The sequence below is a fragment of the Suricata suricatta genome, chromosome 7 (genome assembly GCF_006229205.1).
Source record: "Suricata suricatta isolate VVHF042 chromosome 7, meerkat_22Aug2017_6uvM2_HiC, whole genome shotgun sequence".
Lineage (NCBI taxonomy): Eukaryota > Metazoa > Chordata > Mammalia > Carnivora > Herpestidae > Suricata > Suricata suricatta.
Window position 1 is genome coordinate 5,140,331 of NC_043706.1, and position 15,022 is coordinate 5,155,352.

General features: G+C 43.1%; 2 protein-coding genes and 1 pseudogene across 2 annotated transcripts in view; all 3 read left to right on the forward strand.

Moving 5' to 3' along the window:
* The window catches only part of LOC115296524 (zinc finger protein 91-like), an 80,479-nt gene that overhangs the window by 35,826 nt on the left and 29,631 nt on the right, over positions 1-15,022 (forward strand). The window lies entirely within an intron of this gene.
* The window catches only part of LOC115295647 (zinc finger protein 665-like), a 114,016-nt gene that overhangs the window by 35,808 nt on the left and 63,186 nt on the right, over positions 1-15,022 (forward strand). The gene's annotated exons all lie outside the window — the stretch shown is intronic.
* Positions 11,771-11,881, forward strand: LOC115297358 (annotated as a pseudogene).

The window sequence follows — 15,022 nt, forward strand, 5'->3', positions numbered from 1 at the left end:
GGAAGGGGCGGAAGGGGCGGAAGGGGCGGAAGGGGCGGAAGGGGCGGAAGGGGCGGAAGGGGCGGAAGCCTGAGGTCCCAGCGCTGCTGGCGCAATCCTCTGGCCTTCAAGAAGTTGGGTCCCTGGGCGGCCACCTCCCAGCCACAGGGGACCTAGTGTTAGAAGCCATTCTGAACTCAAAAGTTGAGGAAACTCTTTGTGAGGTAAGGCGGGTTTGCAAGACCTCCCGCCACTAGATGACGATGGATGTCTATGCCCCACTCAATTATTTTTGCTGGAGCACAGACCCCCAAGGCACCTGGCTGACTGGTATAGGAGTGACTTGTCCTCTTATCTTAAAATATGCTAATTGTACCTTGTGAAGGAACTTATTATAGGAATTTCTTCTTTTGTGTTTATGGAATCAAGTATTACATTTCCTGGGAAACCTGTTTTTCTTCCACTCAAGAAAACAAGCTATTGACCCTGCTCACAAAAACTAACTTCTGCCTTTGCTATGGTAAAAAGTGTAAGACCGCCTTGGGTCAGATTGACCATATGGTCAAAAAACAAAAACCAAAACAAAACAAAACACGTTCTTTTACTCTCCAACCCTGGTAAATAATTCAAGGTTGAGCGATTGGGCTTGTAATAGGGTGATGATAAAGACCACCAAACACCCAACGAGGCAAGATTTTATTTACAGTGGAGCCAAACCTGATCTCCTTGGATAAGGAGCAGAGAATGGCCCCCAATACAGGTAGCAGTGAGCTTATATTGACTTTAGGAAGGCAGCTACATCATCATTTAGTTAACCAATTAAAGTTTATGGCATTTCAGGACATCCAGTCACAAACAGGACATCCAGTCTGTTTAACAAACAGACAGTAGTTCTGGTGGGACCCTATCAGTTTTCAAGTTCTTTGTCTTAAGAGGGTTTTGAAATGACCAATTGTAGTTAGGCACTCCAGGTTCTGTGTGATAGTGAATAGATGACTTTCCACATGTATGCTTTGTCTCCTCAGCTTCAAACAGGGGGGTGGGCATGCAATTTATGACCTAAGTTGTCTGTTTAGAAAGCAGGCAAATTGACAGGCGACTTTAGCACCATACCATAATTTAAACAAAGAGCCACATAGTGGTCACCACACCACGTAGTTAGAACAGTGAACAGTGAGATACATTTGCAATGCAATTTACAGAAGCCAAAACAGCAAGTTAATGATTTTCAAATCTGAGGCACCTTGGTGGCTCAGTCAGTTAAGCCTCCGACTTCCGCTCAGGTCAGATCTCATGTTCCTGAGGTCGAGCCCCACGTCAGGCTCTGTGCTAACAGCTAGCTCAGAGCCTGAAGCCTGCTTCCGGTTATGTGTCTCCTTCTCTCTCTGCCTCTCCCCCTCTCATGCTCTGTCTCTCTCTGTATCAAAAATAAATAAAACATTAAAAAAACAACAACAAAAAAACCGAAATAGGACTGTTAAACCCAAGAATTCAGCCCGTGGGGCGGTCACTCTTATGTGTCCCTGACACCCACGGTTCCGTTCGGGAAGGCTGATGCCACAGGCAGGGCGACGCTTCTGCCTGTGTGACAGAGAAAGGGACACAGGCTGAGCCCGCTGTGTGCGCGCACATCATAACCCCAGTAACGTCGTCTGCTTTTTACAAGTTGGATATAAACATCCTATCGAGAAGGGGTCTATTCTTCAGGCATCAGCGGTGGAGAGTACTCTCAAAAGTTTTCCAAACTTCCTGTGAATTTTAGGAGTCTGTCTGCAGGTTTACATTTTCGCAGGTGAGCCCAGGCTCAGTGGACCTGGAATAACCAGGCAATATCCCGGGTAATAATAACCCAGGGCTCCAGCACAGAACATGGGCAGTCAGAGCAGAAAGGGAGCGATGGAGGAGAGTTCCAGCTCCCCCTACAGTCAACAGGGGCTGGAGGGTTCGACCGTGGGCACCGCCTCCCTACCTCCTTCACCTTCACCCCTCCACCATCTCCACCACCTCCTCCATCACCTCCTCCCCCTTCTCCAACACCTCCACCTCCTTCACTTTCACCTGCTCCAGCCTCTCCACCACCTCCCCCACCTCCATTACCTCCAAATGTCACCATCCTCCCTCACCACCACAGTCTCCCCACCTCCATCACCTCTACCTCCTCCATGCTCCACCATCTCCTCCATCACCTCTCCCACATGCTCCCGCATCTCCTCCCCCACCTCCATCACCTCCACCACCTCTACCTCCTCATCTACCATTTCCATCCGAGTCTAGCTTCCACCATCTCTGAGGCCTAACACTCAGGAATAATGTGCAGAAAGGGAGCCTCGAGCCCCCCAGGAAGTGGCTGGGAAGGAGCGCTGACACAAGGTGGCCCACCTCAGTTGTGTGTGCCAACCTAGACAAAGGGGCACTGTGTCTAATTCACACATAGGCACTGACCTGTGGGCTGGTAGCAGCCTGAAAGCTCACTACATACCTCCCAAACCTTCAGGCGCTCAGCTGACTCTAGTTGAAAAACCCCTCCATAGTAGGTAAGGTGGAGCCATGAGGAAGGGGGTGAGGGGTGACTGGAGCAAATCCTGCAGAAGGGAGACTAAGGGACAGCAGTGTGCCACTCACTAAGGTCAGCAGCGACCTGACAACCTCAAAGCGCAGAATTACACAGAATGCAGAGAGGAAACAGAAAACCATGTTAAATGTTGCCCATTTCCTCTATAGTAGAGCCAAATGTAAAAATAAAAACTCTTTTAGCATCTTTTTCAGGCACGAAAGACAGAGATCCCCCTGCACAACAGGAGGCCAGTCTCCTCCAGGGGCTTACCTGGCTTCGTGGTGACATCTGCATATCCTTCTCCAAGGGCATCTTCCCTGGAAACTGCGACTTTGAAGATGTGAAGTCCTGCTGACAACTGCAACAGAAAGAAAAGGTTCACAGGAAAACACTCAAAAGACATAAGGGGCCCGTGCCTTGAAATCCTAACACCCTGGCACACGCAGGTGGCTCAGACGGTTAAGAATCCAACTCGTAACTTCGGCTCAGGTCATCCCCTCCTGGTTTGTGAGTTCAAGCCCCAAGCCGGGCTCATGCTGACAGCGCAGAGCCTGAATGCTGTGGGTGCGGTCAGTCCCGGCCAGTCTCCGGCTACTTACCTGACAGAGAGTAGGCGTCTGCACGGGACTTTCTTTTCTTTCATCTCGGCAGTCTACTGCGTGGCTGCAGAAACTCCGGTCAGGGCGGTAGGTGATTTCTGAGAGCAAATAAGGAATACGAGGCATCATAAATTCTGAAAAGCCACTGTGTACGATCTGGGCAGAGGGAGGCGGGGAAGGCCCTAACTGGAGCAGAAGGGAGGCCAGGCCTACTGTGAACACAGCTTTCAAAGACCATCTGCGTAAGAAACAGCACATTTCTCTCTCCTTCAATGGAAAATTTCAGTTTTATTAGGGGAACATACAGCTTATGGAAAATTCAGGACATGTAGAAATTGGATAATAAGAAAAAGGAAAAAAATCTCCCTGATCCCACAGTTAGCATTTGATGACTTCCTTTTCCCGGTGACTGTAGATACACAGATAAAGATACTGATAGTGATAGAGAGTAATAGAGAGACCTATAGATACACATGTCAACACAGGACATAATCCACTGTACTTTTCCCCTTTTCATAAAACCAAAGAGATTTCCATTCATTTCATCTGTCAGGGGGTTTTACTGAAGGACGCAGAAAGGGATTAAACCTCTCTGTATAAGATGAAGCTGTCTCCCAGCACGAGATGCTAGTTCAAGTATGAAGTATGAAAGGAAATGCCAAATACTATCATCTCTGATTAAATCTGACCCGTACGTGATGGGGGCGGGGGGACCGATGAAGGACTGACCTGTTGGGAAACATTCAACACCCCAGGCACGGACATCCCTTAGGAAAGGATGCCTTTGGCAGCTCACAGGGATGGCTCACATGTGTGCTGAACAGTAGAGCATTTGCTCAAACAGAAGGAAGGGCATCCTGAGCAACATTTCTGGAAGAGCTGGTGTGAGGCATCTTGAGAACCTCGGGGCCCTGGTGCCCCCACTGCAGTGCCCGCAAACCGCTGCGGGCACAGCCCCCTGCCCCCTCCCCCACCGGGGTTCTACTGATCAGACTCTGGGATGTGATCACTTCTCCTGCTCTAAAAGTGTCTTGCTCTGTCTGTTCAGAAATGCAGGACTTCCCATCTGGACCAACTAACGAGTGCATCCTGTAGTAGTTTTCCATATTCTTGCTCTTTTTCAACCACTTCTAGAAGGTTTAATGCTTACGACCCCCAGAGCCTTGCCCCCACACGCGAACCTTCCGTCCTGACCTCACACAGCATTGTAAACATGAATACCTTCAGTAAAGACCCTGCAAAGACCGGGAAACCCCAACCAGGCTAAGGGTACCAGGGGGCACACAGGAAAGTCACACTCTCACCTGCAGGTGACGCTGGCACCACAAAGCCTTCAGTTCAACACCATTTTCTGGTCAGGTTATTAGTAGATCGTCTCAAGGGGACAGAGGAGCTGTTTCACTAAATTTTGATTAGAAATAGTGCATTCCTTCATACACGATAACGACGTTCTACTACTGCCCTGAAATAGATTTGTTTTTAGTAGCCACAAGATTAGATAACTGGTTTTGTTAATACCTTTAGGTTTTTTTATTATTTTTTTGAGAGAGACAGACAGAGACAACGGGAAGAGAGGAGGGTCAGAGAGAGAGGGAGATACATAATGTGAAGACAGGGTCCAGGCTCTCAGCTAGCTATCAGCACAGAGCCCACACGGGGATTGAACCCATGAACCACAAGAACGTGACCTAAGCCGAAGTCGAATCCTCAACCGACTAGGCCACCCAGGCACCTCTGATACCTTTTAACTTTTAAACAAGGTACAAGATGGACGTTCTTTTCATCAAGGGGTTTTATTGGCTCTGTAAGGTCAATTTTAGTTCTTTAAAACTATCTGGTCTTATCTGAGTCTAATCACATCTCTTTCAAATATAGTAATTTAGTCAACACCTGAGAAACACAACCAGTGTTGTCAACTGTTTCCTGTTACACGGAGAACAGACCTCATTCAACCTCTGTCCTTCAACAGGGAGAAAACCGAATTCTAATTTTGTACCAGGTGAGACTTTCTTTTAAATTATTTATTTATTTATTTTTGAGATAGAGACAGAGGACGAGTGAGGGAGGGACTGAGAGACACAGAGACACACAATCTGAAACAGGCTCCAGGCTCTGAGCTAGCTGTCAGCACAGAGCCCGATGCGGGCCTCAAACCCACAAACTGCAAGATCCTGACCTGAGCTAAAGCCGGACGCTTAACCGACTGAGCCACCCAGGCGCCCCAAATGTATTCTCATCTTGACCAGCCCGATCCACCCATAAAATCTCTCCCAAAGATTTCTTTTCCAAAAACCTTTGACAACTTTTTTTCTTAACAACAAATGCATCTCCATTTCTCATACCATCTTTTACTGGAAAGACACATCCTACTCTCTTTTCATACAGACATGTTTCCTTTATTATTTCTAGTACCTTTCAACCTACAGTAGTATATTTAACCATAAACACCTTGGTTTTTAGTGAAAATAAAGATGTAAAAAATTATGAACTGTGTATTATATTAACTTTCTGTGACATGGCAAAAAATTTTAAAGACTTTTTATTATTTCTAGAAATATATGCTTTCTCATAGTGAAGTGTTCAGAGAAAGGACGTTTATTAAGGGACCCATTTACCCATTTATCCACAGCTCCTCTGCAGAAAGAAACCTGTGTTTAGTAAATAATGTGTTAGTATTTTTTCTTATTTGGAAATGATCTAGATAATTGAGGACTAACCATTATATAATTTAACATAGCCAAACTTTAAAGTTTTAGGTTACAAAAAAGATCTGGGGAAACATTTAAAAAATTTCACCTAAAGATATTTTTTATCCTATTACATCTATCTACTTGTTCTTAATTATGTTTAGACCAAGAGCAGAAACTTCTTTTTTTTTAAGAAGTATATTTCCTTTTATTTAAATTTTTAACATTTATTTATTATTGAGAGTCAGACACAGAGCATGAGCAGAGGAGGGGCAGAGAGAGGGGAAGACACAGAATCTGAAGTAGGCTCCAGGCTCCAAGCTATCAGCGCAGAGCCTGACGAGGGGCTCAAACTCTCAACGTGTGAGATCATGACCTGAGCTGAAGTCAGGCGCTTAACCAACTAAGCCACCCAGGCACCCCAAAACTTCTTGAGACAGTACACAACATCACACATCATCCCCAGCTAGGGTTCTTTTTCTTTTTCTTTTTCTTTTTTTTTGTATGCATGGACACATACAAACAGGGGTGATTGATGGCCCAGGAGGTTGAGCATCTGACTCTTGATTTGGGTCAGGTCATGATCTTACAGTTTGTGGGACTGGGCCCCACTATGGGCTGTGCGATGAGCCTCATTGGGATTCTCTCTCTCTTTCCCTCTCTGATCTCTCTCTCTGTCCCTCCACTTGCATGTGCATGCTCACACTCTCTCTTTCTCCTGAAATAAATAAACATTTACAAAAAATAAAAAAGCAACAAACAAAAAACCATACATACAGACATAAACAGAGACCTTATATCTTCATTTCGAAATCACTTCCATGAATCAGGTCGAATACAAAACTAACAGTTATGAAAGAACAGGTGGAATAAATTACCAATAACCTGTTCTGAAGATTAATCCTTTTCTTACCATATTTCTGGAGAAGAAATGTAAGATTTGTATTTTTTCTTAAGAAATAACCTATGGATGCTGTGAAGCAGATCATGACCCCAACTGAGATCAAGAGTTAGTGGTTAACCGACTGAGCCCCTCAGGCGCCAACACCCTATTGAGTAGGAAACGGCACTCCCAGAGAATAAGCCCTAAAGCAAACGGGTGCTGGAAAGCAGAGTGGGAAATCTGCCAGATATATTTTGCAGATTCTAACATCCATACAGAAATACAAGGTACCCAGAAGATAAACAAATCTGGCAAAATAAGAACAAAGTGGAAGGAATCACAGTTCCCAACTTTAACGTACTACAAAGCTACAGCAATCAGGAATGTGTGGCACTGGCATAAAGACAGTCAGGTAGATCAGTGGGATAGACCTGAGAATCCAGAAACAAACCCTTAGATATATGGTCAACTAATGTTCAACAAATGTGCCAGAACAATTCAATAGGGAAAAAATAGTTTTTTTCAAAAAATGGTTCTGGCAAAACTGGGTATCCACACACAAAAGAATGAAGTTAGATCCCTACCTCATACCATATACACAAAGTAACGTGAAAGGAATTAAAGACCAAACTGAAAAACTAAACCTATAAAACTCTTGGAAGAAAACAGATATATATCTTTGTGACCTTGGATCAGCCAATGGTTTCTTAGGTGTGGTACCAACAGCACGTAACAAAAGGAGAGCAGATAATTAGACATTACCAACATTTTAAATACATATGTTTCAAACCATACTATTGAGAACATGAAAACACAAGTGACAGATGGCAGGAAATATTTACAGACCATATACCTGATAAAGGACTTCTACCCTGAATACAACTCACAATAAAAAGACACATAGCCAAGTTCAAAAAATGGGTGCAGGATTTAAACGAACATTCCTCCAAAGATATACAACTGCCCAATGAGCATATGAAAAAGATGCTCAACATCCTTATAGAAATGCAAACCCAACTACAAGGAGATCCATTTCACACCTGCCTGGATGACTATCATCCAATATCTACAATAAAAAAGACACAACACCAAGGGTAGAAGATGAGAAGAGATCGGGACCTTTGCCCATTGCTAGTGAGGATATAGAATGGTACAACCACATTGGAACAGTGTGCGCCATTCCTTAAAAGGTCAAGCGAACATACTAATTCCAGTCCTCGGTATATACCCAAGAGAACTGGAAATATGTATCCACCCAAAAACCTGTTCATGAATGCACACAGTAGCCTTCACGGTAACCAAAAAGTAGAAATAATCCAAATGTGCACCCACATAAGTACTGATAAACATGTGGTATACCCATACGATGCAATGTTACTTGGCAACAAAGATATGAGTTACCTGCTATGACATGGATGAACCTTCAAAACACCGTGTCAAGTGAAAAAAAAACAATCATAGAAGGCCTCATATATATTGTATGATCCTATTTATATGGTGTCCAGAACACGCAAATCCATACAAATAGAGAGTAAAGTAGTGGTGCCAGCAACTGACAGGCTGGACTGATTCGTGGGTTTATGAGGTTTTGTTAATGAGGTGATGAAGATTTCTGAAAAGAGGGTGATGTGTGCATTTCTGTGAATATACCAAAAACTACTGAATTCATGGTATGTAAGTTATATTTCAATACGGCTGTTATACTTTTAAAAAGTATATGGAGCCCCTACATATGCTAGAGCAGGGAACAAAAAGCTCCCTGAGGAGCTTATATTCCAGTGGAAAGCTCCCTGAGGAGCTTATATTCCAGTCTGGGTCCAGATAAAGTGAGTCCCAAGATACACAAAGAATTTACAGGTTTGACTGGGCAAGTCAAAGTCTGCAGAATTAGAGAGAAAAAAAGAGAGGTTCTAAAAGGGAAAAACAAGAGTTTCTGGGAGGCTTCTAAGATAAAAGTTCTGATTTTCAGGAAGGGAGTCAGGGGAATTTCTAGAAATTGCAGATTAAGATCCAGATGCCAAACTCTAACAATATTGCACAGTGAGAAATTGAACAGATAATTCATGACCGCTTCAAAAAGGAAGCAATGAGCAATTCATAAGTGTGGACTTTTTGTTCTGATATTTATTTATTTTCAGAGAGAGGATGCTCACGACGTGGGCACACATGCAAGTGGGGGAGGGGCAGAGAGAGAAGGAGAGAGAGAATCTCAAGCAGGTCCTGTGCTGTCAGCACAGAGCACCTTGTGGAGATGGATCCCACAACCTTGAGAATATGCCCTAAGCTAAATCAAGAGCTGAGCACCTAATGACTGAGCTACTTGGGAACCCTCCCCCCCACCTCATTTTTTTTTTTCTTTTTAGTTAGCTATTGTGAAGATGCTGTTAGGTCAAAAGAATGCTATAAGCATGATAGGCTGACAGGCCATGACAAGATACCCAGCAGATATGATGAAAAAAAAATCCTCTTATCTAGGAGCCTCCCAAATACAGCTCGTACTACATGGACTGAGCAAGTGTCTTATCGCGCAATGAAATGTTCACCACTGTTTCTGATTTTGTACCAATTCTAATACAGGCAGTGCTCAAAGCATTAATAACGAGTACAGAAAGAAGCAATGAAAACATCACACAGTGGCATCCAGCTTCTTCCTAAAAAGCACTTCTTATAAAAATGTAAACTTCCTATATAAGTAAATTCGTGGATATTTGCTTTAACAAATTTGAACTTGTTTTAGAGTAAGTACCGGCTGCATGTCTGTATTTTAATCTCTGTCAGAATCTAGCTCCAGCACGTCCAGGATTCCCTGAAGGATGATGGTGTCAGCAAGAGAGAGTGAAAGTCTCAAGTAAGTTTCTCATCGATGGGCAGGCATCGCCTCACTAACTGAGACTCAGCTTCATTTATGTTTAAGTGTATGTGGAACAGCACAGAAGTGGCATTTGCCGTAGACAATGAATTCTGTTGACAAATTTTTTTGACGTGTAAAAATTTCCCAGAACATACATTTGTAGAAGTCTCATACATACCCTTTATCAACAGTGATTGAAGTAGGGGATTTAGATGCTTATCAAATGGGAAAGGAACAAGAAAGTGCTTTTAGCATAGCAATGGCAGAAGTTAGTTCTTTGGGAGCAGGGATCAATAGCCTGTCTGCTTAACAGGGTGTATAAAAAAACACAATTCTCAGGAAACACAATGTCTGTTCTGATGATCATAAAAGAAGTTCCTATGATAAGATCCTGCACAAGGTGCAATCCTCATAGATTAGAAGCCGAATAAGGAGACAAGTCACTCCTGATAGAAATCAACAAGGTGCCTTGGGGGATGGTGCTCAAGCCAAAACAGTTGAGTGGGGGTAGATATGGGTCATCATCTGATGGCAGGAGGCCTTGCAAACCTGCCTTAACCTCACAAGGAGTATTGTCAACTTGTGAGTTCAGAATGTCTCCCAACATCTCCTCCTTTTGTATTTTTAAATGAAGGTGGTGTAGCTCAAAGTATACACTGTGAAAGCCTTGGTTAGTTATTTTAGAGAAACAGGGAACAAGGCACAAATTGAGCATCGACACTCGAGCCACCATGTCAACATTTGCCAGGAATGAAATTACCCCTGAGAGCTAAAGAGATTCTGTGACTCTTGCAGAAAGGAAGTTGCAATCTGTGAAGGAGAGATAAAGGTAGAGGATGCATTAATAGCCTGAATCTGTTCATGAAGGGTCTGGACATCAATGCTAAAATTAGAATGGATCCAAATACCAAGTAGATGATTATGGATATTCTCCCAAGTGTGGATGGTACCAATATGTTAGAGAGGAGTCACAGAGATCCAGGTATACTCCTTGTGACTTTGAAGGGCCAAACGAGATTTTATAAAATTTAATTCATTACTGACACAGTACTGTCTAACACATTAACCTTAGTGTCCAATTTCCTGTCAATTATTTCCTGAGTGGCCAATGCAAAAGAGACATTATTTTGCCACCGGTTAACAGGTTGGGCTGTAGGTACCTCCTGGACAAGGGGACAGTGGAAGCAGTTACAGACCCTATGATGGCAATTCATGCCATAATGTCCATTATGAAGGCTCCGACGAATCGCTTTGGACATATGAGAGCATAATTGACCTCCTGTATGACCTGCAACCCATAATCATCATAGCAAGGGATATTCAGTTTTACAGGGAGCATAACATAACGAGGTTGTCTTAATGTATGACGAAAACCTGAATTCCATTCTCAGGAGAAATGCAGTTAGTTAGAATACACCCTGTACATGCATACAGTAACTTTCATCCTTTTTCAATTTGAGAGTATCCTTCCATGTGTCTTATTAGAATAGAGGAGGGCATAGGGTGCTTGAACATAGACAGTGACAGCATAATTGGTAGGACCATTTGGGCAGGTCAGTATAATGAGATGCATTGCAGCCAAAAGCTGCCAAATGGTAGTTTGTTTAAAAAGACTGCCATCAATAGTAGGTTAGCAGAGGAGGGACTCAACCATTAGCATGTCACCTGTTAACTGATAACTGACTGTTCCGACCCGGCCAGCAGGTCGGTCGATTGTCGTGGGTTCCTGAGGAGGGAGTGAGAATTGGGGGACAGGGGGCACAGAGAATGGAGGCAAGACAAACGTTTCTGATCAAGCCTCTCTTTATTGAGAAAATACCCACACCTATAAAGGGTTGAAGGCGGGAAGCAAAGCAGCTCACCTAGGTTGGTTGCTAAGAAACAGGGTCAAGTAAATAAAAAGAGGCCAGAGCTGAAACCGAAACGTAGCACCTAAGGGATCCGTAAAATGCTCAGATTGACAGACTACAGCGCTGAGTGGGGGAGCTATTAACACTACTTCTGCCTTCAGGCAGCCCATCTTTGTTCTACTGGCTCTCCATTTTGGCTGTCTCCAGTGCCTGAATTGGGAAATACACTTCCCTAGTCTGTAGACAGCTGATCTTTGTAATTCTGGCAGCTCCCACAGGGAGTGACACTTCTTGCCTGTAGGCTGCTGATCTGGTGATCTTTGCAGCTCCCCACAGATAACAAAACTAGGTATAAGAATAACTGACCATCCCTTCTCGGCCTTTTGGTTAAGATCAAGTGTAGTATCTGTTCTTATCAGTTTAATATCTGATACGTCCTCTATCCGAGGACAATATATTAAATTTTAATGAAATGTTTAGAGGTGCAGTAGGCATGACTTTGAGTATATAATGAAAGAAAATGCAAAATGCTTATTGATTTATGATGTGGTTTCATCTTAGCTTGTGCAAACCAAGCAGTATTTAATACAGAGTAGCAAAATATTTACTATTGAAGCTTGAAAAGATGTGAGTTCTTTGTGTGCAATCTTTCATTTATGTATGGGAGAAGGTTGTCTTTTTTTTTTTTTTAATGTTTTTACATTGTAGTACTTGTTTTGCTTGTTGGTGGTGTTTGCTTATTTAATACATTCCATCAAGGACAGAAATTTAAAAAATATAAAAAAATTAAATTAAAAAAAAGAATAGGAATGATTAAATATAAAAAAACAAAAAACAAAAAACAAAAACAAAAACAAAAGAATAACTGACCAAGAGTTTTGGGAGAGTAATTTTTATTATTTAAAATATTTTATTTATTTTTGAGATGGAGAGAGACAGAGCATGAGACTGGGAGAGGCAGAGAGAGAGGGAGAGACAGAATCTGAAGCAGGCTCCAGGCTCTGAGCCCGACACGGGGCTCAAACCCACGAACGTGAAATCATCACCTGAGTGAACCAGAGGCTTAACTGACTTAGCCACCCAGGAAGACCCATTGGGTGAGTTCTTAAAATAATACCTATAGTTAACAGAGGGCATGAAATTAGACCTATCATACGTGATTTCTTTAGTGTATATCATCAAATAAGAACCTATTCACAAAGGATACATACAAGTCCACCAGCGAGGATAACCCTTGTTAACGTCAATAAGTATCCAGACGTCCTTTGAGGCATCGTTAGGGAGTCTGGAAAGGAGGTGGCTGGTTGCAGCTACTTAACTTTTTAGAAATGGAATGTTCATCATCAGTAATAGGGTCTCCACCTCCAAGAGCCAACATATATATAGACCAAAATGAATGCCTTCCCTTAACTTCAGCTGACGAATCAGTAACAGCTCCTTAAAAGAGATGGGGAAGGCATCCCTTAAGACCATGAATACGAAAAATGTATGGGAGAAGAACTGGGTTATCTGATATTGAAAAAAATCAGGATTGATTTGAGGCACCAAGAATTCAACTGCGCTGCCACCAAGTAGATATGGATTGCTAGTAAAAACAGAAAGACGTTCATTTTCCCATGTTACAGGCCTTAACATAGGAGGGTTTGGGTGGGATAGAAGCCCAATACTGTTGTTTAAGGGCATAGCCCGTATGGGCCTGAGAACACAATAATGCAAGAAGAGCTACAAACAGTGTAGCTGGAGTGACTGTGGCTCCCTGAGTTTCAACAAGGGCAATAGTGTCATCTGCCAGGGATTTTAATTGTCCTCATGTACGAGTGGAGCCCCATGTAGATCGGGCGAGTCGGCAGCGGCGACGGGGACAATCTTTCTGCAAGGAGAGCTCACTCATGGTCGGAGTGAGTGTCCTTATGATTTGCGGGTCCTTAGGAGGCAGGGGGTTGAGGATTTGATGGTTCCTCTGCATTCTTTCTGTGGTCAGGGGAGTCAAAGGAAAAGTTAAAGAGCTCGACATAGTGTCCCACTAAATGATCTGGAACCCACGGGGAACAGTCTGTGTCCTGTGGAGAGACACAAGCATGCCCTCGTCCCCAGGTGTGTACAACATCGGGTCCCTTCCACTGGCCAGAAAGTCTATCTTTCCACCTTACCAAGGTCTTAGGGTTCTCTCAAGCTGGATTCCAAAACTCACACATATTGGTACAGTTGGTAAGATGTATATTTAGGTTATTAATGACAAAGAAAACATGGGAGAGAATGTGATGTGGAGAGCTATCCTTAAACTCCCCTTCTTGTAATTTTTGAATTTGAGCCTTTAGGGTCTGATGCACAGTCTCAAAAATTTCTTGTCCTTGGGGATTGTAAGGAATTCCTGTGGTATGAAAAATCTTGAAAGGTCGAGTAAACCTTTTAAAAGTGACAGAAGTGTAAGACGGTGCATTGTTAGTTTCATAGATTTCAGAATGCCCAAATAGGAAAGGCTAACTTAAGGATGTAGAACTACATCTTTGTATGCTTCTCCCATACAGGCAGAAGAGACAATGACATGAGAAAATGTATCAACACATACATGAACAGAACAAAGTTTTCCAAAGAATGGCACATGGGGAACATCCATTTGCCATAAATCATAGGGTCTCAGACCTCTTCCATTGACCCCACAGGGTAGAGCTGGAAAATGAGCAGGGCATTGCTTACAGGAGTGGACTCCTTCTCGAGCTGCTTCCCTAGAGATATTAAATTGGAGCCTGAGTGTAGAAGCATTTTGATGATGTAATTTATGGCATAAGCAGACTTCTTCTAGGGCTGAAGAATCAGCAGCCCTAGTAAGCGAATCAGCCTGATGATTTCCTTGAGATAAGGAGCCTGGCAAATTACTATGAGCTCTAATGTGCCCAATGAAAAAAAGGCGGAGTTCAGAGGTGGATGAGTGTTTGTGACGTTTCTGAAGCAGGGGAAAACTTGTGGATCGAAACTCAGGAAGAGAGGCTGTTTCAATGTGGGGAAACAACCTTGCTATAGAACGTGAGTCTGTATACAATTTAAAAGGAACCTCAGTCAAATGGGCAAAAGCATAAATGACTGCCATTAATTCAGCTTGGTGAGCAGAAGTTTCTTTGGTGACCTGAACACAGGAGTGACCATCAATAATAGTAACAGCCTTTCCATTAGAGGAACATGTGTAAAAACCAAAGTGACAGGCTGACGTAAGGGCTCAGACCTAGTGTTGTTTGGAAATATAAGGGGAAGAATTTTTAGAAAATAAAGAATTGGATTAGTAGGGAAGTGATATCCAATTTATCCCACGGACCCTTCTATAGAAATTGCCAATCCTTGCTGTTTTGCAATAAGGTGTTAAATTGGTCTCTAGTGTAAGGAACAATTATGAGGGCCACATCTTGATCAAACAATTCTTTACTTCGCTTACGTCCCCTGGTCGAAAGGGTGGCCACTAAGGCAGGGTATGACAAAACAACTTTTTTAGTAGTAGCTAGGCGATGAATGCATTCTAAGGGACCATCCTGCCAAAGACATCCAGTTGGGGTGTGTTTGAGGGCAAAGGAATTAAAGACCAAGGGTTTTGATAGGCGACCCTGGATAAAGTGTGATGATTGGTGGC